Below are 23,833 nucleotides of genomic sequence, written 5' to 3'. Positions count from 1 at the left end.
CTCATTCTCAGGTGCAGGCAGGTTTCATGGATCAGGTTTGTCACGGAGGATTAAAGGCAGCCAGATTTTGATCAATTCGATTCAATTTTATTTATATAGCACCAAATCACAACAAAAAGTTGCCTCAAGGCGCTTTGCATTGTAGGTTAAGACCCTACAATAATACAGAGAAAACCCAACATCAAAACGACCCCCTATGAGCAGCATTTGGTGACAGTGGGAAGGAAAAACTCCCTTTTAACAGGAAGAAACCTCCAGCAGAACCAGGCTCAGGGAGGGGCAGTCAGCTACTGTGGCCGGTTGGGCTGAGGGGAGAGAAAAAAAGACATGCTGTGGAAGAGAGCCAGATATTAATATCAATTAATGATTAAATGCAGAGTGAAGTATAAACAAGAGTAAATAAGGTGAATGAAAAGAAACAGTGCATTATGGGAACCCCCAGCAGCCTAGGCCTATAGCAGCATAACTAAGGGGTGGTTCAGGGTCACCTGATCCAGCCCTAACTATAAGCTTGATCATAAAGAAAAGTTTTAAGCCTAATCTTAAAAATAGAGAGGGTGTCTGTCTCCTGAATCCAATCCTGGTTCCACAGAAGAGGGGCCTGAAAGCTGAAGGCTCTGCCTCCCATTCTACTCTTAAGATCCACAAGTAAGCCAGCAGTGTGAAGTATAAAGAGACTGCTGTTTGTTTCTACGGTGAATATAAGAAACTTGCTAATATAATGTTTGTTTAAGGTGAATATAAAGAAATTATGGGAACCGTTCCCCCAGTTTATTGTGGGGGAAACGGTGTCTGATGGCTTTATGTCACCCATCAGATACTGTATGACCCAATGACAGCCATCAGATCCCGCTTTTTGCCTGACATTCACACACATGCACACTCACAGCACGGAGCAGTGGGGGCGTGGAAAAACTTGTCAGCGATCCACTCGTGTTAAAGTGTCGTTTTTCCCAGATCGAGCGCGCGCACTACCGTAGCTAGATCACGCATGCACATTGGGCTCAGTGGTAGATCGCATTCTGATGACAACAGCTGGCCAGTGCCTCCGCTAGTTAGCAAGCTAATGCTAATTAGCAAGCTAATGCTAACTGCTATTTTAATATTATTTTGTCTTGCTTTTGATGAACCTTCCTATCTAAAAGACCTGCACTGCGTGGGGCTCGTCATTTTTTCTCATCGACCGATGACACCTAGCCCTTACTGTTAATCCCTCCAGACCGTATATGAAACTGTGTGTAAAAGGACGAAACTCAGTTCTTTCTTGTGTCCAACTTAAAGCTTAAAATAAACAAACTAAATACTAAGCAGTATAACAGCTCTTAAAACGGAGACGAAAATTTTAAACAGCGTGTTGGTATTAGTCACTTAGTCAAGTTAGCTGATGGAGTGATTAATGCTCATTAGGTGATTATCGCTAGCTAGCTAGCAAGCAGCTAATGAATAAATTACTACACACCCTCGTAACTGGAGATGTAGCCCTCGTAAAAGAGTTTGTAACCCTTTTCGGCTCTTGATCGTTCTGTCGCCAAAACAAATCCGTGGAAGATTATGTGATGTAATGAACTCCATTGTAGCGCGTCTTTATTTATACTGCTAAACTAAACTGGAAACACGCCACCGAACTCTGCCAAAAGGGCGGATTACAATAGGTCCTTCGCACATTTCGTGCTCGGGGCGGGGCCTTTAGAATGCTCGGAAATCAAAGGACCTTAACAACATTAAGGCATCAAAATAAATGACGTCACATGCGAGTCTGTATATATAGGCACACAACTCGGTGAACGAAACACAAACCCTCTACAGACATTTTAGAAGCATTTAATTTAAACAAACCGCTTTGTCTTAGAAGCAACTGTTTTATCAAAATGCCAAGTGGTCAACAAAACACAACAAAACATATTACCAGGATTCAAAAAGAGAAGGAAAGAAAAGAGCAAAACTCTGGCTGGATTCATCAGTTGGATAAAGCCCGAAACGTAAAATGGGAGATCTCTCGTCAGAGAATGACTGAGAGAAAAGCTAATGAAGAGATGGAACAAATAATACTTGAAAATGAACTGAAAGAAAAGCAGGCACAAAGGGAAAAGAGACTGGAAAGTCAAAGGCGTCACCATCTTCTAGCTGGGGCTGACAGACAGGCCAGGATATCTATGGATATAGAGAGACTTCGCCACATAAAAGCAGCATCTGAGAGAAAAGCTCATGAAGAGAGGGAACGAATAAGACTGGAAAATGAACTGAAAGAAAAGCAGGCACAAAGGGAAAAGAGACTGGAAAGTCAAAGGCGTCGCTATCTTCTAGCTGAGACAGACATAAAGGCGAAGATAGCCTTGAATAGAGGGAAACCTCGCCAAATCAAAGCAGAAATTGAAAGAAAGGCTAATGAAGAGATCAAAAGGCTGAGATATGAATGGCGTCAGTGTCTTCTAGCAGAAGAGGAGGAAAGAAAAGAGCAAAAGTCTTATGACACGATCCCTCTTTTGGATAAAGCCCCAAAAGTAAAATGGGAGATCGCTCATCAGAGAATGACTGAGAGAATGGCTAATGAAGAGATGGAACAAATAAGACTGGAAAATAAACTGCAAGAAAAGCAGGCAGAAAGGGAAAAGAGACTGGAAAGTCAAAGGAGTCACCATCTTCTAGCTGGGGCTGACAGACAGGCGAGGATATCCATGGATATAGAGAGACTTCGCCAAATGAAAGCAGAATCTGAGAGAAAGGCTAATGAAGAGAGGGAAAAGCTGAGATATAAATGGCATCAGCGTCTTCTAGCAGAAGAGGAGGAAAGAAAAGAGCAAAAGTCTTATGACACGATCCCTCTTTTGGATAAAGCCCGAAAAGTAAAATGGGAGATCGCTCGTCAGAGAATGACTGAGAGAATGGCTAGAGAAGAGGTGGAACGAATAAGACTGGAAAATGAACTGAAAGAAAAGCAGGCACAAAGGGAAAAGAGACTGGAAAGTCAAAGGCGTCACCATCTTCTAGCTGGGGCTGACAGACAGGCGAGGATAGCCATGGATAGAGAGAGACTTCGCCAAATAAAAGCACAATCTGAGAGAAAAGCTAATGAAGAGAGGGAACGAATAAGACTGGAAAATGAACTGAAAGAAAAGCAGGCAGAAATGGAAAAGAGACTGGAAAGTCAAAGGCGTCGCTATCTTCTAGCTTTGACAGACATAGAGGCGAGGATAGCCTTGAATAGAGGGAAACCTCGCCAAATGAAAGAAACTAAAAGAAAGGCTCATGAAGAGAGGGAAAGGCTGAGATATGAATGGGAACAGTGTCTTCTAGCAGCAGAGGAGGAAAGAAAAGAGCTATTCCCTGATTGCGACTGGATCCCTATGTGATTTTTAAAGGCAGAGGTGTCTCGGCGACAGTCTGCCGCCAAGAACACACGCCAAAATCGTGATCTGTCCTAAGAGCTCAAAGCTGCACGTAAAAAATCTTCCCATTTTAGACACTAATGTGGGAAGGAACGGCCTCCTTTCAGACAAAGTGTCCAAAGCCACAAGATTGTCTGCCCAAAATTGCTACTGGCCAGATTAATTTAGTCCAGTATGAGGAACACGGCAAATAAAAGCGGGAATTTAGGCAGAAGCCAGGAAAACGCCTGCAATAAAAGATTTACCTGGCAATGCCAAACCAGTCACCACCCTCCCTCTCCTTTGCGACAACAAACAACAGCCAAAACCTGCATGCTTTCCACCCATTTCCAAAAAGAAATTCCACCTCCCCCCGATTTAAATGATTTATTTACAACAATGTCAATATCTACTGTGTAAAATAAATATACATGTATATTTATTTTACCCCCAACCGGTCTAGGCAGATGGCTGCCCCACCCTGAGTCTGGTTCTGCCGGAGGTCTCTTCCTATTAAAAGGGAGTTTTTCCTCCCCACTGTTGCCATGCGCTTGCTCAGAGGGGATCATATGATTGTTGGGGTTGTTCTACAATATTCACAACAACAGTTATATAGCCATATAACTGTTGTTGTGAACTGACATTGTTGAATTAGATTAAACTGCATGAGGGAACATTTCAGATTTTATTAACAAAACTAAGTTGTGTTTATATAATCTGTTTCATTTATAATAGTGCAGTAATAACTGGAATAAAAAAAACAAAACAAAAAAACAATGACTACAGTCCAGTTACTTGTGTAGTTATGGGAAATGCCTGAACCTTATGAAAATGTACACAGTAAAAAAAAATTCCGTAAAAAAACAGGACAATGTCCTGGTAATTTTCTGCCAGGACATTGTCCTGTTTTTTTACGGTCATTTCCGTTAACTGAAATACAGATAATTCCGTAAATTTACAGTACCTTTTCCATATCATTCACGGATATTTCTGTTAATTTAATACAGATAATTCCGTAAATTTACAGTACCTTTTCCATATCATTCACGGATATTTCTGTTAATTTAATACTGATAATTCCGTAAATTTACAGTACCTTTTCCGTACCACTCACAGACATTTCTGTTAATTCAATATGGATAATTCTGTAAATTTACAGTACATTTTCTGTACCATTTTATGGACACTTCTGTTAATTCCACCACAAATCATTCAGTAAATTTACAGATATTCTCTAACCTTAACTGGCAATTTGCTAAATGTTCTGAAAATGTCTTTACAACTGAAAATTCTGTTAACTGAACCTGCACCATTATGCATTGTTATTTCTTTCTTCCCCAGTAACATGAATAAATAACTGAAATGGGAAATTATTTCTGTAAACTGCATAAAATCTACTGTGATCAAGGCCCTGCTACTGATAAAAGTCCAATCAGTGACTTCTTTAAACAGATTAACAAACATTTGAAATGTTAATTCATTTGCAACAATGAACAAATCAACATTAAAGTGCTACTTTCTAAAATGTTAACCACCACACATACAAAATAGAAAATGGAAACAACCCTTTAAACTTCAAGCAAAAACTTAAAAAAAAAAAAAAAAAGTGTTTTCTGGCAGCACTAAACCAAAGCTGCAATACAAATGCTACAGTATTTTTCATTATGAACATTTCTTGCTAAGAACAAAGATCTTTTTGTTTGACCTAAATGCAAACTGTGGCATTTCACAATATCAATTGGCATGCTTCTGCAAAATTACTGGATTCCATTTTGTACTCTATGTAAAAAAGTTGTCCAAATAGTCATGCTTGCTATTGATAAAACTGGAGTTTTAAAGGAAAAGCGCAGGGAAGCTGTCCATGTGTATGTAAGTGAACCTTTGTCCATTTGAAGAAGCTACTAAAAGCAGCCCAAAGAGTTCCATTTTGATATCCAGTTTCATTTCAAATTTTCCAGGGATTTTCAAAGTTGTTGAGTTCAGTCAGGAACTTGAGCAGTCTTGGTGGAATGTGTGGCTGCTTTTTCCCTTTCATCTCAGCCTTTGACCCTCGTTCAGGATTTATTCCCAGGAAAACTCTGTGGAATATTTAATATTTTTTGTTAAACAAGTGAATGACAACTACAGAGTAATGTGTAGAATGAGATGAGACTGAAGGAAAACAAATATATCAAAAGTGATCTAGAGACTTGGGAGTATATTTGGGAATTATTCATTAAGATAAAAGGGAAGATCCCACCAAAGTGCTCCACATTGACATACATGCAATTCAAAGGTCTTCCACATTTGGTGCACTTTTGTTATTTATTTTTTTTTTTATTTAACCTTTATTTATACAGGTAGTCCTACTGAGACTCAGTGTCTCGTTTGCAAGAGAGACCTATGTGCGCGCATGCATGGTTTTGTTTTTTAACTGCAATACTGGTAAACTGATATATTGTTAAAAATACAAAATAAAGCTAAGCCAAATTGGAAATGCTAGACCTGAACTCATGCATCTCCTGCCCAATTCCAGGAAACAAGTTCAACAAACTGAGTTAAAAAATAGCCTGAGTTTATTAACTGAATTTGCTATAAAAGGCAGATGAGAGAAAGTTCAATCAACTCAGACTGTGTTCACCTTGAGATAAAGGCATGTGAGTAGATAAAGAAAGCCACCAGCAATAGAGCTCCAATACCACGCATTACCATGATGAGTGAATAAGAGGCAGAGCCTCCATTTTAACCCAGTGGACTGAAGAATTAAAAAAAAAAAAAAAAAAAAAAAAAAAAAAAAAAGGTGCCAGTGTGTTCAGTAATATTTATCTCACAAAACAGGAGGAAAGCAAAGAGAAATTCTAAGCACCTTGATCCACTCTGTTATCACAGCATAAAAGTTCAAGTTATACAGTAACAGTCAAAAGTTTGAACACACATTCTCATTCAGTGTTTTTTTCTACATTGTGAATTAATATTGAACTCATCCAGACTATGAAGGAACACATAAGGAATCACGCAGTAAACTTCAAAGTGTTAAACAAACCAAAATATGTTTTAGAGTTTAGATTCTTCAAAGTAGTAACCTTTTGCTTTGATTATAGCTTTGCACACTCGTGGCATCCAATAGTCTTGAAGGAGTTCTCAGAGGTGCTGAGCACTTATTGGCTGCTTTACCTTCAATCTGTGGTCCAATTCATCCCAAACCATCTCAGGGGGGTTTAGATCAGGTAATTGTGGAGGCAAATCAGATAGGATGGCATGTCACTGTAAAATGCTATGGTAGCCAAGAAATTAACTCTTGAGGTGTGAGCTGTTAACTGAAAGCCATTCCAGGTGACTACCTCATAATGCTGACTGAGAAAAATGCCAAGATGTGCGAAGCTGTCATCTTAGCACGAGGTGCCTACTTCAAAGAATCTAAAAATCTAAAACATATTCTGCTTTGTTTAACACTTTGTTTACAAAAGAAGTCTATATGCATTTATTTATAGCTTGGATGAATTTAGTATTAATTTACAATGTAGGGGAAAAAAAAAATCTGCCACGATGTCTAGAGACTCTTTAATGTCTGTCAGATGTGCTTAGTGTGAGCCTGCTCTTATTAGTTCAGAGAACAAAGAGTCAGTTGTGGACCTGCCAGCCTTGCAGTGTCATATATGGTGCCACCAGTGAAATGTCTCAAAGGTATGAAAAAATTAATACATCACAATCCTCCATTTAACATCAAAATTTTAAGTGCCTACCTTTGGATGAATTCCAGAGTGAGTGACATCCCCTTCGGGTATTTTATGTTCAAGACATAAAATAAAGCAAAAGCATAGGCCACGATGGGGGAACTGATGTGGTCATTTACAATTTCTTGATCGACCGCTATCTTGAATCGTTGGTCTCCTTAAATCATAAAAACACCAGTATCACAAAAGATAATTGTCATGTCCAAATGCAGTATGTTGTTTACTTATTTATTAATTGTTAAGATTTTGACAAACACCCAGTGCCATTCAGGGCTGTGCTAAATGTTATGCAGCCATCTGCCACCAGATGGAGGTGCAACCCTGAGTTTGCTCTAAAAAAAAAAAAAAAAAAAAAAAAAAAATTAAAAAAAAGAAAATAAAGACAACCGTGTTAATCATGGCCTGATATTTTTACTAGGTCTAATATTATATATTATATATTTAGGGCCCGATTGTAATTGCTTCGTTTATTATTTTGAGTAAGGTGTAAGGTAAGTAAGTGAGTAAGTAAATAGTAAGGTGTAAGTGTCTTAATTTTAGAATCATCCCTTAGTCATCCCCCCCCCGTTTAGTCGGCTAAAATTGGACATTAATTTTTCCTGCTATGGCAGTTGGCAAAGAGTAATATAGGCTACAAACCCATGACAAGTATCCAGGGGGTGCACGGGATGCTCACTCCAGGACTTCTGGAAATCTGTTGTTGTAAAATAAAACAAAGAAACACAATGAATGTTCTATAGATTTCTTTACTGCCAGGCTCCTCCAATTAGTCAACAATTCAGAGATGCTGAAAGATCAAGTTTAAAAAACAGCAAGGAGTGTAAAATAATTTTACTAAGTAGCAAATAATCTTTTCCCCTTTGTTTCCTACCATGTGTCATGTCATTTTAGAACAAAGGTGTTGAAAGTTTTTTTCATGCCTCAAAATGGGCATTTGGGAGGTAAGCATAATTTTGCATTAAGTTTAAGGTATTTTGGCCATTACATTCAAAAGTGTATCTTACACTTGAGTAAACTAAACCAGACCAACAAAAAACAAAACAAAACAAAAACAAAAAACAAGACATTTTATTCTCAGAAATAAAATTAAAAGAAAGAAAGAAAATTTAAACCCACCTCATTTTGGTACAAAAGATGGTCAGGGTTTTTCTTGAAGAATTTTGCAATCCCAGCAACCAGTGGTAATGGCCTTTCATGCATCTCGATTCCTTTTAAGTCAAGAAATTCCTTGATGGCCTTTTCTTTTCTTGTCAGTTCATCTGATAGCCTTGTTTGAACTAGAAAGCCAAGGAGCTTCTCTGTGTGATCAGAAAGGTGGACACATTGCAAGTCAACATAATTTCCTAAGGACTGTGACACAAAAACTGGATCAGATCAGTCAATCTATGTTCTGATCCATTTAATTCAGCCCTGTTCTGAGTTAACCTTGCCACATTTCAGTAGAAGCTAGTGGGAGAGCTAAGGCAGCAACCAAGCAGACAGTAACAGCAAAGTGTGATCATTCCCAATTTACTATAACAAAAAATTCTTAATCAAATTATGATAAGCATTGTTAGTGATTCCTCCCCCCTCTTTCACTTACACCAGAGCTCACAATGATGGTAAAGTTTTAAGTGCAAGGAAGCTCAAATGACCACGTTCCATAGTTCCTCTTGTTCTCCGTTGCAGAAAGCATTTAAGACTCTTGCTCCACACATCAGAGCCATCCTATAAAAAAAGAATAAAAGCTGCTGAAAGATAATTTACTGGATTCAAATGGTTCACGTTCTCCTCCCTCTCACCCACGCCTGAGCTGGCCAACCACACCCTCAAAGGTATGGCTCACATGAAGAGTAAGCTATATCTGCAGTACCAATGCTGCTGAAAATATTTAACTATGATACAGAAGCAAACCGAACTTTACTTCATATATGTAATCACAACAGCTCACTTATGTGTCTTCAAGAATATGCCACATACGTTAAATGACCTGCTAAGCACTACAGAAACCCACTAACATTGTTTTAAAGACAAATATATCTGCTGTACATACAGAAATATCAGGTAAACTTTCAATGGATGGATCTCTCTCATATATATATATATATATATATATATATATATATATATATATATATATATATATATATATATATATATATATATATATATATATATATATGGGGTGGGACTCGATTAAAAAAATTAATCGAATTAATTACAAGCTTTGTAATTAATTAATCGAAATTAATCGCATTTTAATCGCATTTCAATGTTTGACATGAAAAATATTAATTTAAGTTTAGTTGATGAATAAATCAACATACTAGGGTTTAATATTTTTCCCGAAAATGACATGAATCAAAAAGTTTATTTATTTTTTTATTTTAATTAGGCCTTCTGTAGCCTGTGTCGGCCTTAACCTATTGTGATATTGTAGAGGTAGCTTTCCAGCTATGTCCTGTTATGCCCAGTAGGGGGTAACGTCGGCTTGATTAACGCAATAAAACCTACATCTGGACATTCGAGTGCTCGAGCTATGCGGTGTTGTATCGTTCCTCAACACTCCCTTAACAAATATAATTCGAATATTCCTCCATTGTACATGGAATTATACCAAGATATTTTACAACTGCTGGTGCAAAACAATACGGTTCATCTCCACAGCATTGATAAAGGCTCAGCCACGCTGTCGTGGCGACATCTGTTGCGCTATATCTCCACCAGTGGAACGCTGTAATAGTCATTGAAAAGTTAACTACCGTACTACACTATAATATGGCATAACACAGGGCCTTGAGTAATGCACTACGACTTGGTCATTGCCATTCTGGCAACAGCAAATTTATAACACCGTGTCTGAGGGTTAAAGTAGGTTCGCTGTGAATCGTCTTTTGAAAAACTGGCCAATCCTTATAGCCTAAAAAATATACATTTTACTCAACTCCATTTTAAAAGCGAAATATGTTAAAGCAATCTATTTCATGATAATTTCTTCACACATTAGGCCCGCATCCTAATTCATGATTGTTAGTAAGCGGCTGCAAACGAGGAAAAGAAACACTCGAAGTTAAACAGATATTTCTTTATTGTTCAGGGCAGGCATATTTTATAGGCTATATAATGCAATATAACAATATATAATAATTATATTAAATTATATAATACAAAATACCTTAGGGTAAACACATTGCCTACGATTTCAACAAATTAAAGAGGAAAAAAGTACAACTGTGTAATACCTCTATTAAAACGCTTGAGATGAAGGCTGAAGCCTTAAACAGAGGCTGAACGTGCCTGAAATGAAGCATAATGCTTTTCGCATTAAACGAACCCTTCTCTCAATATTTCCTTAAATTTAACATTCTGAAGCTTTCTTTTCTTTCTGAAAGTCAAATCAACGCGCGCGACTTTTTTCCCGGTTTCCCGTCTAACGTTTCCCGGGAAATGGTTCTGATCGCATTTCCCGGGAATCCCGGATCCCGGGATTAAACCCTACAATATACATAAGCTTAAACTTCAAAATTTTGTTTATTTTCCCACCAGTCTACTACACAGACCAATGAAGGGTGGAAGTGCTCCTGTGATAAGCAAACACCTGAAACTAAAGTTAAGCATCATAACTGGATAGTTTTATTCAACATTAATGTCTCACTTGTTATAGTTGGAAATTAATCATTCTCTCAGCTGTATTCCTTGATGTTGAAATGTGTTATGCTTGTTTTAACAGCTTATTTTGAATAAAGACTTAAAATTAAACCACAAAAAGGAGAAAAAGTTCGTTCTCAGTTGAACCAGCTGCTTTTACACAGCTGTGCTTCGCACTCACGGTTGCTAGGCGACATGAGCTACGCAGAGGTGACGGCAGGTGACGCTGATATGAAGGCGAGCCGCTCACTTCCGGCCTTTGTGGTGTTCGTGGGATGCGAAAGACGTGAGCCGGGTCCTTCGCAGGATGCGGCCCCTAATTTGGACATTGTGCGTCGATATAATCTGTATGCCGGGAACTCGCGCACTGAGAAACGTTCCACGGTGCAAAGTGCGATTAAAATGCGTTAAAATTTTTAACGCGTTAATTTCCCCATAATTAATTAATCGAAATTAACGCGTTAAAGTCCCACCCCTAATATATATATATATATATATATATATATATATATATATATATATATATATATATATATATATATAATTGCCAAACCAAGTTAAACAGCACACATACTAAAGAAACTGTTTTATTAACAAAAGTAGTAAGTCAGTTAGGTCTGCAACAATTTGATTAGATTAATTTGATTAGTTTCAAACTAAACGCGGACAATGTGCAAACACCATCTCCCAATGGTCCTGTTTACACTATATTTTGCGGGGCAAAATAGCGATCAGCTTTACTTTCAGAGGATCGTAACCACAGACATATACGTCTATGATCGTAACACAGACTAGAGGAAGCCACAATACGGCATCAAGTCACGTGGTCCCATCAGATTCAGGTGCATTCAATGACCCGTAGGACCAACCATTATCACAGAATATTACATGCATATTATCTAACTGTTCACCGTCCCTGAATTAGCAAACTGGCACTAATTAGCCCCCACTTCCCAACACACACGTGGGCTGAAAGTTTTTTCTGACAGTACCCTAAAACAGTGACACGAAGAATGCGCATTTTCGTACATGTTTAAAACAAACCATTCCACACCAGGCAGGCAGTCCTTTACAGAATGGCTGGTCAACAAAGCTAACGTTAGCATTTGTAATCCCTTGAATAAAATATATAAGAATCAGAAATGCAGTGGTCAACTCTGTACTACAACATTAGCTAAAGTGAGTTACAAAACACAAAATACAGATATTATATTTGCATTACAAGAGTTTACCAAACTCTGTCAAACGATCGTGTATGCCTGACGATAAAAGTGGGATTAGCAATAAAGAGTCGAATCTAAATGCAATTGTTGAACGTAACTAGCAGACAGAAAAACTTAGTTTAAGTCACAGGCTCCTTCTGACTCTTCTGTGAAATCGTCAGAAATGGGAATCCGCTACGGGCCAAATATCTTGATAATACTCGCTAGTTCATTAGCTGGCAGACATGTATTTAGCAAAGGTGTAGACTATTAGATATGGGGAAACAGACATCTGCCGTTAGCATTTCTTTATACCAGTCCTTGTCAAATAAAAGCTGACGATTACACAGCCACACCTAACAAACTTTAAAAATGAAGTACAAATAATGTTAGACTTAAGTCACCACATTACTCTGCAAATTATAATTTTGTTCTCGGTAATGGCAGACGCGGGCTGGCCATTCTTACAACAAAATAATGTTTTCAACATAGCGCATTTGTAATAAAACATTTTAAGATAGTCATTTTTTAATTAAAATGATATTTACCTGAAAAGCGTGCAAAATTACATCCGACTCTGAATGTCGAAGAAGATGGCTGCTTTGTGTCTTAAATGTTCCCGCTTCTTGTCGATTTCCCAGAATGCAATGCGTGATTTAAAAAATACGGAAAAAGGCCTGTGAAAAATAAATACGGACAATTCCGTCATTTAAAAACAGTAAATTGTACTGTATTTTCACGGATTTTTTTTACAGTGTATATTTTTAATAGGTAATTGTGTGAATCAAACTCTGGAGCATAAGCTGATGTGACATCACACCTTTGTCAAAATTTTGTGATTTATTTGCTCCACTGGAGTGCAGTAAGCCATCATATGCCCCCATTGGAAAGTAAGAATATTACATAAAATTGCCTGCTTGGCCAAAAATTGATAAATCTGGTAGAAACTGTTAAAAATAACAAAGTCCATGTCTTGAGTTTGGCAGTTGTGCCCAAAATGTGTGATTTTATGTTGAATGTAACAACGAATTTTAAAAAATGTAGTTTTAATGTGTTTTAATTGGCCAAAAGTGTCCACGATAGAGCCAAGTGGTACAATTGAATGTATACAGTATATTATTGATATATTTAACAATGATAACCTTCATCCATTAAAATAGATATTCAGCTTATAAATGAAGCTGTCACAGTCGGCCTTCCAGACGCCTGTGACTCTGTCTCTCCTCAGTGTGTGTGTGTGTGTGTGTGTGTGTGTGTGTGTGTGTGTCCTTCTGAGTCGCCGCTTGGCCGCTGCAGCACACCTGTTGATGATCTGCTCATCTAGCCGGTATTTATGCAGAGCTATGGCCATCAGTTGAAGCTGGATTGTCTAGTATGCATGTTAGTGATCTTGGTTCATTCCCTGTTTCCCCACTTACCTTCACAGTACATCTGTTCACCTGTATGTTTCTCTCCACACAGACCTCACCTGCGTCCCTGAGTGAGGAGTGGTGAGAGGCTCAGCTGAAGTCTGTTTGTTTGGGAGCTTTTGGACCCTGTCAGTCTGTGGAAATCCATAACCGCTGCAAACCTTCCTATGGAAATCCTGCTGATTTATCCTCAGTATTGTGTTGTAAATAAACCTGTTATCCTTGGTCTTCAAGTCCGCGTTTTGGAGTCCTTAACTGGCTGAGCCATGACAGAAGCTGTGTTAATCTCATGTCAGAATAACCTGATAAAAATCAAACTGCATCTTTTAAAGCCACTAATCAGACTCAGATTTCAAATCTAATAATGATGATAAATAAATGAATAAAGAAGGAAACTGCTACTGCTCTGCCTCTGAAGTTTCAGGTGGCAAGAGGAAAGTATCAGACATAAAGATTTATATCTCCTCCTCCTTTCACCCATCCAGCCACAGGCTGTATGAAAATACCCACTCATCATTTTAACAAGTGTGCCATAATGTTTTTTTTTTAGAGGATTAGTTCCCTGTCTCACATCCTGTTTTTTTATATTTTCAGTGAAATCAATCTGAGATCTTGAGTTAATCAGCAGAGGTCACTTTCTGAACTTCCCTTTTATTCAGAAACATTTTCTCTCAGCGAGGGAACCGTTCCTCAGTCGACACTTTCCTAAAATCAACCACAACGTGATCTGGTGTGAATCCAAGATCACAAACACAAACATATACACTTAACCTTTAACACAAAATAACAATGAACACAAATCTTGACATAAAACTGACCTTCATGAGAATCACTTAAGACAGTGTTCATCCAAACTTTAAATGAGTTGATTAAAAGAACTCAAACTGTGGAAAACCATCTAGATTTCCACACTGACACTGACCAGGTATTTTAAGCCACATTTCCATTAGTATCTACTCAGTGTGGCACGACTCGACTCGGCACTTTTTCAAAGTGTTTCCATTAGTACCTGGTACCAGGTACTTTTTTAGTACTTACTCAGCCGGGGTTTCAAGCTATCCGAAAATGTGACGAGGAAGAACAGCATGCCATTGATTGGCCAGGGAGCTGTCGCTGACATTTTCTTAGGGTCTCCATGTTCCTTTTGGCCGAAGATTCAAACCCAATTAAACCCAAAATATCCAAAAACTCACTGGGACGAGCAGGTTCAGGTGAAGGCTGTTTATTAGACACATTAGTTACACACAACACAGACAAAAACCAAAACACAGACAGTAACATAGTTGAGCCTGAGATACACACAGAGACAGAAGAAGAAGAAAGAAGAGGGAAACACAGAGACAGAGAAAGAAGCAGAAACAGGAAAAAAGAGAGGACAGGAAAGAGAAGAGCACACAGAGAGAGGTGAATGAGATAAAGAGCAGCAAACATTTTATATCTTAAACATGATAACTGCCCACTTACCGTTGACTTGCCTTTAATATACATAAAGTCTCAGCCCATGAAACTTGAATCCCAACCAATTGTCTTTTGGCTATATTACACCCACTCCAAAGTCACATGTTCAAGGTGCACACATCACAGGGGTACCTTTTGGTTTATGACAGTTCAGACAGATGTCACAAATGATGAACATTTCTACTCAAACATCTGCTAGGATAACATCATTAGTACCACTCCACTTAGCCGAGTCTTATCTCTACCCCCTCCTGGCCAGAAGAGCATGAGGGTGGGGGCCTATGGAACTCCATTTTAGGAATGTACCTGTCATAAAACACTGCTGAAGCACAACATAGAGTTACAGGTGTCATGAGGAGCAGCGCTCACTCTGGCAACTCTCCAAAAGCCTCAAACACACACCTAAGATCTAACAGGTCTCACCCTCACCCCAGTGACCCAGAGAATATAAAGCACTCTATACACTGGTGTGTGTGTGTGTGTGTGTGTGGGGGGGGGGGGGGGGGGGGGGGGGGGCTTTCTCTTACTTTGCGCAGGCCATAAAAGTGACGCATGGTATCTAAAACATGAGAATAATGACTCCATGCACCAGTATGAAGGCCCTACAGAATATAAAATAGTCTCAAGTAATAAAAGTAAAATAGTGACAATACAGTGGATATATTCCCATATATGTAATGATAATAGATGAAAGTAGCACTGACTCATCAGAGGCCCCTAGGAACAGGGCCAGTAATTAGCCATGGGGAAAGTAAAGTATTGAGATACTGGATGAGTCCCGTGGCAGTGGAAGAGCGGCCCTCACAGTACATAGTATGGAATGATAGACGTCCCACTGCTATGGGCGGGGAAAGTCCCATCCAGTATATGACGCAAAGTGTAAGGCTGCTACCAGTGGGAAAGACCCACCCAGCATACAGTACAAAATACTGAATGGGCCTCTGGTGACAGTAAGGAAAGTATAGATAATAAATGAAAGTGTTAAAAAAATATCGCTGCATTTCCCCCCCTTTCATACCATTTGGTATCAACACAAAGCCATTAATGAATTAAGACAAAATCAAATGAGTAATACAAAGTGAACATCTAATCTACTGCGTTAGCTGTTTTTTTTGCTAACATATATCAAAGCAAGCATTGAATGTTGCTCAAATCATGTGAATTTAACATGGAACTCTCACATACACGTGGTGTGGCCGTCAGTGTAGGACGCAAACATTAATTCTTCCACTCCAGGAATCTCCTTCAGCCTTAAACAACCTGATGTTATCCAACAAAGCATCCGAACCTGCAGAGCCAACACATTCTTGTTGCTTATAAAGTTCCCTGTCTGTGTTTCGGTGTTTATGACGCGTTCTGTCTTCAGGACTTTGCTGCGCAGTATGGCAGGCCGTTTTAACATAAAATCCGATTCACCACACTTACATTCCAGATATCTGAAATTGATTTATGACTAGACGTATTAGTAAATTGAGATATCTCTAATTATGTTTTGATTAGACAAAATACCTATTTGAGATATCTCTAACTACATTCTGACTAGTCGAAATGACGTCAGATTTACCATTCATTTGTATGGCGGCTTCAATTCAAGATATCTTCAATGAATTACTGACTATCTGAAACTCACATTTCAGATATCTACAATTAAATTATGACTAGTCATAAAGTTAATTCAAGATATCTTGTTTTTTATTCTGACTAGTCATAATTCTAATTAAAGATATCTTAAATGACACCATATTTCGAGATATCGTAAATGTATTTTTAGATAGGCGATAAATAGTTTTGACTAGTGCAAATTAAATTCTAGATATCTTGAAAGCAAATAATGACTAGGCAAAACTAAATTAGAGATATCTGGAACTGTAATTTTGACTAGTCAAAATGCCTTTTAAGATATCTCAAAATGAATTACAGATATCTTGAATTAGACGGCTTTTCTATTTAAGATATCTTAAATTAACATTCTGACTAGTCAGAGTGACGTTTGAGATCTTGAGTTACGGAGCATTTTGGCGGAATGTTTATAAGGCAGTTTGTTAAAACGGCCTGCTATAAAATCAGAGATTCTGTGCATATTTCTGAAGCAGTCTTTAAGTTCACGATTCTCGCACTCTCCGCATATCCCATACTGAGGAGCTCTTTCTATATTGTTGCATTTTATTACAATTTTGTCCATAACGGCCAGCGTCCTTGCAGCCACCTGAAAATCTACACAGGCAATTGTTTGGACAGCTCAGTACAGCACAAGGGGGCCTTCACGCAATCGTTAAATTCAGATATCTAAAACGTAATTTTGACTAGTTATAATTACGTTTGAGATATCTTAAATTGTAATTAGGGATGTGTGACCCGTCAAATGACGAATTCGGTGACATAATTTGAGATATCTTCAATTACATTTTGACTCGTCAAAATGTAATTGAAGATATCTTGAATTATTATAATTACTAGCCAGAATGTAATTGCGGATATCTTAAATTACCATTCTGGATAGTCAAAATGTAGTTTTGTCTAGTCAAAATGCAGTTTTAGATATCTGAAATGTAATTACGGATAGTCAGACAAATGGATTTTATGTTAAAACGGCCTGCCATAGCGCAGCGTTTCCTGCTGTGTGACGCAGTGATGCTCTGTCAGCTCACCTGTGCAGGTCTCCCTCTTCATCTTCTCCGTATCTGTCCCACCAATCCGCTCTATTCCCCGCATCGCAAGTGAGGAAAAGAGACAGATGGTTCACCTCCGATGTCAGCATTCAGGTCTTTTGCCTCCCACCTGTTTGGAAAATCCCTGTTTTCCACTTTTCCTTTGGTCATTTTTGGGGAGTCAGGCAGCTTAAATGTCACTGTAAAAAGTGCTGACTGATGTTTTATCCACTGATCACTGATCAATCGGCAATACGGAAAACGGGTTAGCGCACAGTTTTTGGCCTGCCGGCAGCTGTTGCAGTGCATTGTGGGATGTGTAGTATAAGTGGTGGGAGCACATTTATCCGCAGGCAATTAATAATAGCTATATGAAATCATCTTGCTGCCCGTATAAAATTAAATCCTGGGGCGGAAGTGGCCCGCAGACCTTGAGTCTGACACATGTGACAGAGAAAAACTGCAGTACGGAAGAAAGCCATAGTCAAACATTAGTTTTCAGCACCAGTGGAGCTGTGAAAGGCCTTCAAGAAAAATGACATGAACCTCGAGAAATGTAACTACAGGTTCACGAAGACTGTGATTAGGCTTTAGATGTGCTTTCTGGTTACATGTGTAGGCCCCTTCACTCAATTAACAAGCGGGAGCAGCTTTTAGCGGTTAGTATTAGCTTGCTAATTAGCATTACCACCCCCGCCCCTGGGGGGGGGGCGCCTAAAGATGTGTCCGCATGCACCTCAGAAAGTATATAGCTGCGCCCCTGGTCCTGGGCATGACAAATGTAAAGAGAAAAAGCAATTGCTTGGCAGAATGAGAAAAAAAAAATCGAAAAAGAGGCTGTCCAGGGGATTCCCCCTACATTATAACAAAATAAAATCACAGAAACTACACACCCTCATCTGATCAGAAACCTGCTTTTTTCGCAAGAACGCTTCAGCCTATTATCCGAGGCTCCAAACAGGTGAGTGCCAAGAACGTCGCTGGGTTATGACGCAGTGATTGTAACATACCTACTTTAACTTAAAGGATATTAACATCCATCCTTTCATTATTTTCCTCTTTATTCCGCTAGTCCTGGTTTGTCTTGGATGGCGGTTCCCGAAACTTTTCGTATTCCTCATACTCGCCGATGATAGAACAGGTTAGTTGTCGAGCTGTCCGCTTTCTTACCAAGTCTGCAAACTGCAAACCACCTCCTCGCCTGGGAATTAAGGCAGTAGACTACGAGGCTGGCGATGTCTGAATTTCCTCCCCTGGCGCAGTGTGTTCATTCATTTCCAGCTTTAGGTGTGTTGTTTAGGCAGCTATGCTAGCGCACAGTACGGGAGCTCTCAATGCGCACGCGCAGCAGCCTAGAAAAGCCTAAAGTAGTGAAAGCGTGGTGATTGTTGTTTTCCCCCCCTAATTAGCATACTCAATAATGTCAGCTCGCACATCATTAACACGGCAATTACGATATTATCGTAGACAATATATATCGCACACCCCTACTCTGAGTTACACATCTGTAGTCTTATTGAACTACAGCATGTCAAGGTTAAATGGTCTAACTCTATAGTGCTTTTCTATAGCTGAGCACTCAAAGTGCTTTATACAGCATTTACCAAGCACTGTTTCCCATTCTATCTAACATTCACACACATTCACACTCTGACAGTTGCATCAGAGAGCAATTTGGAGATCAGTATCATGCCCAGGGATACTTTGGCATGCAGACTGGAGCAGCCAGGAATCGAATCACCAACCTTCCGATTAGTCGATGACCCAGTCTACCTCCTGAGCCACAGCCATCCTTGCTGTGCAGCATGTTGTCCTGACCTCTTGTCTCACTGTGTTTTTATGAATGTTGTGTCATTTACTGCCAACGTTTTGCCTATCTGTAAGATGCCGGTGGCTTTGGCGCTACATGAGAATGGGCTGGAATAAATCTGAGTCATAACATGACTTGATCAGGTGCAATATTAAATCAAAGACTCAATTAATAATACAAAAAACTCAGTGACTCCTTTTAATCTCAGCGACTCCTTTTAACCTCTTTTTCCTGCTTTAAATCCAGCTTTATTTAAATGTGTTAGCATGCTAGCGTTTGCTATGGTAGACCAATGAAATGAAGTAGAAATAAAGTGAACTATTAAATCAAGGACATTTAAGCTAACAGTGTGAAATTTCTATCTTCCCAGTTGTCCTTTCTGACATGTAGCATATAGTAGAAAATAGTCTGCTACAAACCAAAGACAGTAAAAGATGAAAACTGTGATGCCTCCAACTGAGTTTGGACATTTTGAAGCTTCAGTGTTAGCAATGTGGCCACTGCATGTTAGTTTTCTGGAGCAGAAATGAGCATATATGTAACCTGATAAATTAGTGGAGTGCTAATTTATCAGGTTATGGTACCTAGCTTGGTTAGCAACGCACAGATGCACATATCAGCTAATTAGTGCTTAGTAGTGGATGCATACAACACTAGAATTTCACACACCAAAACTGAAACACAAACTTCTGGGATGGTCTGTACCACACAGGAACCATAGTATTAGTCAGAAAGTCTATTAAAAATGTTCTTAAAGGCTACAATGGCACAGGTTCAGTTTAATGATTCATAGTAGTGGATGAGGCCTAGCCAACACAAACTCCCCTTACACAACTATCCAGGTGGATGACTAATAAAAAAAAATAAAAATCATACCCATAGAGGCCAAAACCGTTTTTGTACCATGCTGTAAATATTTTTTTTTAATGATAATAATCAGGCTCATGCAGTTTTTGCAGTGTTGTTTTGTTTTGTTTCGGGGTTTTCTCCTTGCTTCAAACACATTCACATCACAGGTGATACTCCTGGTATTTAAGCAGAGCAGCCTCCTGGAGTGAGCACGCAGAAGTTCAGGCCAACATTGGACGTGTGAAAATGGATTGTTGAGACATTTCAGCAGCTGATACTGCAAACAGCAAAAGTAACCGCTCGATTCAGACAGACATGAGCATTGTAATATTGTATCTTGTATCTCATCTCTCTTATATGTATCGGCCCTCACTGTGTTCAAATCATGTGCTTTAAGCTAAATTCATAGAAAACTGTCTACAGTGTTTTATGTGTAGTAGTCTGTCACTGACATTGCACACACACACACACACAGACACACACACACACACAGGCTCCTGGGCTGCTCCTGTGCTAATTGATTGTCCATCTTGAAACATTTAACTGGCTGGTGAAAGGAGGCAGTGAGTGAAAAGGAAATTATCAGCCTTTAAAAACAAAAGGCGGACATGATAAGCCTGGACAAAGTTTACGGAAGCAGTTGTAGTGTGCTGTGTTTCTGAAAGTGATTAGAAGCAGACCTGATTCAAAAACCATTAGCTGATAATTTTTTTGTGTGTTTTTCCTCATTGGACCAGATGGAAAGGCTTATCAGAACAACTGAGATTGTATCAGGTTAATCATTGATTATATCATTTTAAATAGCTTCTTGGGCATTCAGCCAAACACTAAAGTTTTTCTAAGCACATAAAAACTTGAAACATTTATTGAACGTCTCAGGGCCTAAGATGCTATGTAGCTTTACTGAAACATGAGGCACCATTCTAAAGGCCAACTAGTAGCCAGGCTTCCTCTCCAACACGTGTCTGAGTCGTGGGGGTGGGCATTAGGTCAGGGTGTCCATCAATCTGTCTCTCATCCATTTATTCATCAGTATCTGACCTGCCTTAGCTTGCAGCAGCCCCCCTGCACAGAACAGCACCGCCACAGCCTTTCATGCATGTCAGGGCGGCGTGCTTTATGTTCCCCTCTGCCCCCTGCAGGCCCTACTGCTGGGATTTAGAGCAAGAAAAGAAAGAGGCTTCAGCAGGAGACCCTGCCTACAGGCGCACCCCTGAGGAAACGCCAGCTATGATCTGGAAAGGTAAGACCTGAGAAATTTAAAGACCCACACCAGAGGTTTGGCTGAAAAAAGCCAAAGTGGGGTTACACTTTTTAAAGATGATGTTATTTTTTTCATTAATTGTGGTTCACATGTGGTGGTTTATAAGATTTCAAATGTTATTATATTGCTGCTATATCCCAATCAGAAAAGTAAAATGGCTCTTTTGAGCAGTGAATAATTATACATAATGTGTCTTTTGGCACTGACCACTGAGAGATAACAGCCCCATAATAATGAGCATCCACATAGGAAGCAATTTCCTCGTCACCCATCACTTTGTCTCTGAAGGCTGATCGCTAGCAGACACTCCAGGCACCTGTTGCCTAGGTAACTCTCTAAAATGCCACCCAGTCATGGGCCATACAGTACCCCTCACTTCACTCTCATTGGTAGTCACGTAAATCACCCACCTCAAAATATAGAAAAGTTGAATTCAGGACTGGCCCACTTCACTTCACCAGCGGTTATTTCACTGTGACGCCTGAAGTCGCTGAATGTCATTGACTTTCTGTGGTCTCTGGTCACCACTAGTCACTTCCTGTGTGGATGCTCCTTTAAAAGTCCTAGAAGTTCTGCATTAGGAGGTTGAAGGAGTGCCAGTGGCAATGAGGAATAGGTTTGTTAGCCGCGGTTTGGATCCCATTTGGATCTTTTATATATTTTGTACTTGGTTCTTTTTGTTCTCCACTATGTTTGCATTTCATTTTCACATGCTTGTTTCATTTGCACCAAGGAAAATAGACGTGATGTGGATTAAAATACTCACCCTACACACCAGTAACCTTCGCACTGAAAAATGATGAGTTCATAGTGACTGCCACTATAACCTGGTGTGTCTTTATGTTGCTGCTTGCTAGGTCACCTCAACCATGATGTATTTGAAAGTCTTTTTTTTTTTTTTTTTTTTACCCAAATTTTCACTCTTACTGTTATTTCTGGCACATAATAACAGCTGAATGGAAGCTCACCTGACAAACATATCCAGTATAAATTTGATATATTTAGCACATCAGTTATATACAGACTTATTTACTCATCCAACATTTACTTGAATTTTAGCTCTGTTTTGGTCTCCACCTCAGCAGCTGGGCTAAAAGTTTCTTTAACTGCTGAATGCTCCACGATGTCATCAGTCACATGATAAATCTCTGTATCAGGGTTATTATAGTTAACGAAAACGAACGAAATAACGAAAACTGAAATTGAAAAAACATTGTCGTTAACTGAAATAAATAAAAACTAAAATTAAAAGGAAGAAACGACAACTAACTAAAACTGAATTGTGAGTTTACAAAACTAACTAAAACTAACTGATATTATAGATATTGTTATTTTTTCAAGTCTTGTGGATTGATATGAAATCATTTTTTTCCTCTCTCCGAGTTTAAGCTCGGAACGCCGTCGGACAAATGTGTGCGCATGTGTGTGTGTGCGCACACCGCGCTGCTCCTCAGAGAGTCCCATGTGGTGTTTTTTTTTTTTTTTTTTTACTATGATAGCACAGATAGCAGCGAGTGTCTTGTTGTGGATGATGTTGTGGATGATGTACGGAACACTTCTTAGTCAGAAAAAAAACACCAACATCAAAGTAGACCTGAGAAGCGCACACAAGGCAGCTACGGAAACCGCTCTCATCCTACAAGGCAACCCGGCCTGCACCTCCAGAGAAACGTGACTACTCGTCGGGTCAACGCAGCCACAATGTTGTGTTTAGTCCTTGTGCGTTTCCGGCTACTTTATCAGTCAGATAATAACAATCAGGACTAATAATCAAAGCATCAATATAAGGACTCACAAATGTCAGCAAATTCCTGGAGGGAGCTGCTGAAACTATGGGAATGGACGTGAAGGAATGAAGAAAGTGAAAAAACAGGAACAAATATGTTTGCACCCTAAAAACAGCACAAAGAGCGAGGACCAAAAAACCCCAGCACACAACCACAAGGTAATTAACACACGCAATCCAGCTATACATGCATAAATGCGGACATGAGGTCGGACACTTCCGTAGGCTACATAGGCCGCAAAGACCCTGCAAGTCTAATCAGCGAGCATCTAACCAAGCTAGCTCCAAAACAGAAGCAGCATCAGGTGGAGAGAACATCAGGATGCAGCTGGATTTGAGCTTTGACTCCTTCAAGGAGTTTGTTTTTGTCAAACACCACATGTAGCTGTTGTTAATCTGCTGCACTGAGGCTGAACTTTATTGGGAGTTTATTGTAGAATTTATCGAGTTTTGGAGTTCATATTGTTAGCAGTTTCTCCCTGTTGATGTTCATGTGTGTCCTTAATATTACACACATTTAGCATGTAGTTCTGCTGTCTGTGAACAGTTGGTTGCTGAATATATTTCTTTAAAGGGTATCTTTAAAGGGTACCTGATTAAGTATGAAAATACTAAAACTAATACTGAAACTAACTAAAACTAAGCATAAAACCAAAAATAAAAACTAATAAAAACGAGCAAAACCACTCTGAAAACTAATTA

General features: G+C 39.1%; 1 long non-coding RNA gene across 1 annotated transcript; it reads right to left on the bottom strand.

Moving 5' to 3' along the window:
* Positions 1 to 4,905: 4,905 nt before the first annotated feature.
* Positions 4,906 to 12,539, bottom strand: LOC115774907 (uncharacterized). The gene is made up of 6 exons (XR_004019226.1): positions 12,456 to 12,539; positions 8,661 to 8,785; positions 8,195 to 8,376; positions 7,718 to 7,772; positions 7,088 to 7,235; positions 4,906 to 5,443 (listed from the first exon to the last, which is right to left on the bottom strand). It is a non-coding gene; the product is annotated as an uncharacterized LOC115774907 (long non-coding RNA).
* Positions 12,540 to 23,833: the final 11,294 nt, after the last annotated feature.

The sequence above is a fragment of the Archocentrus centrarchus genome, chromosome 24, assembly GCF_007364275.1.
Source record: "Archocentrus centrarchus isolate MPI-CPG fArcCen1 chromosome 24, fArcCen1, whole genome shotgun sequence".
NCBI classification, from domain to species: Eukaryota; Metazoa; Chordata; class Actinopteri; order Cichliformes; family Cichlidae; genus Archocentrus; species Archocentrus centrarchus.
This window is presented reverse-complemented; position numbering and strand designations above follow the sequence as displayed.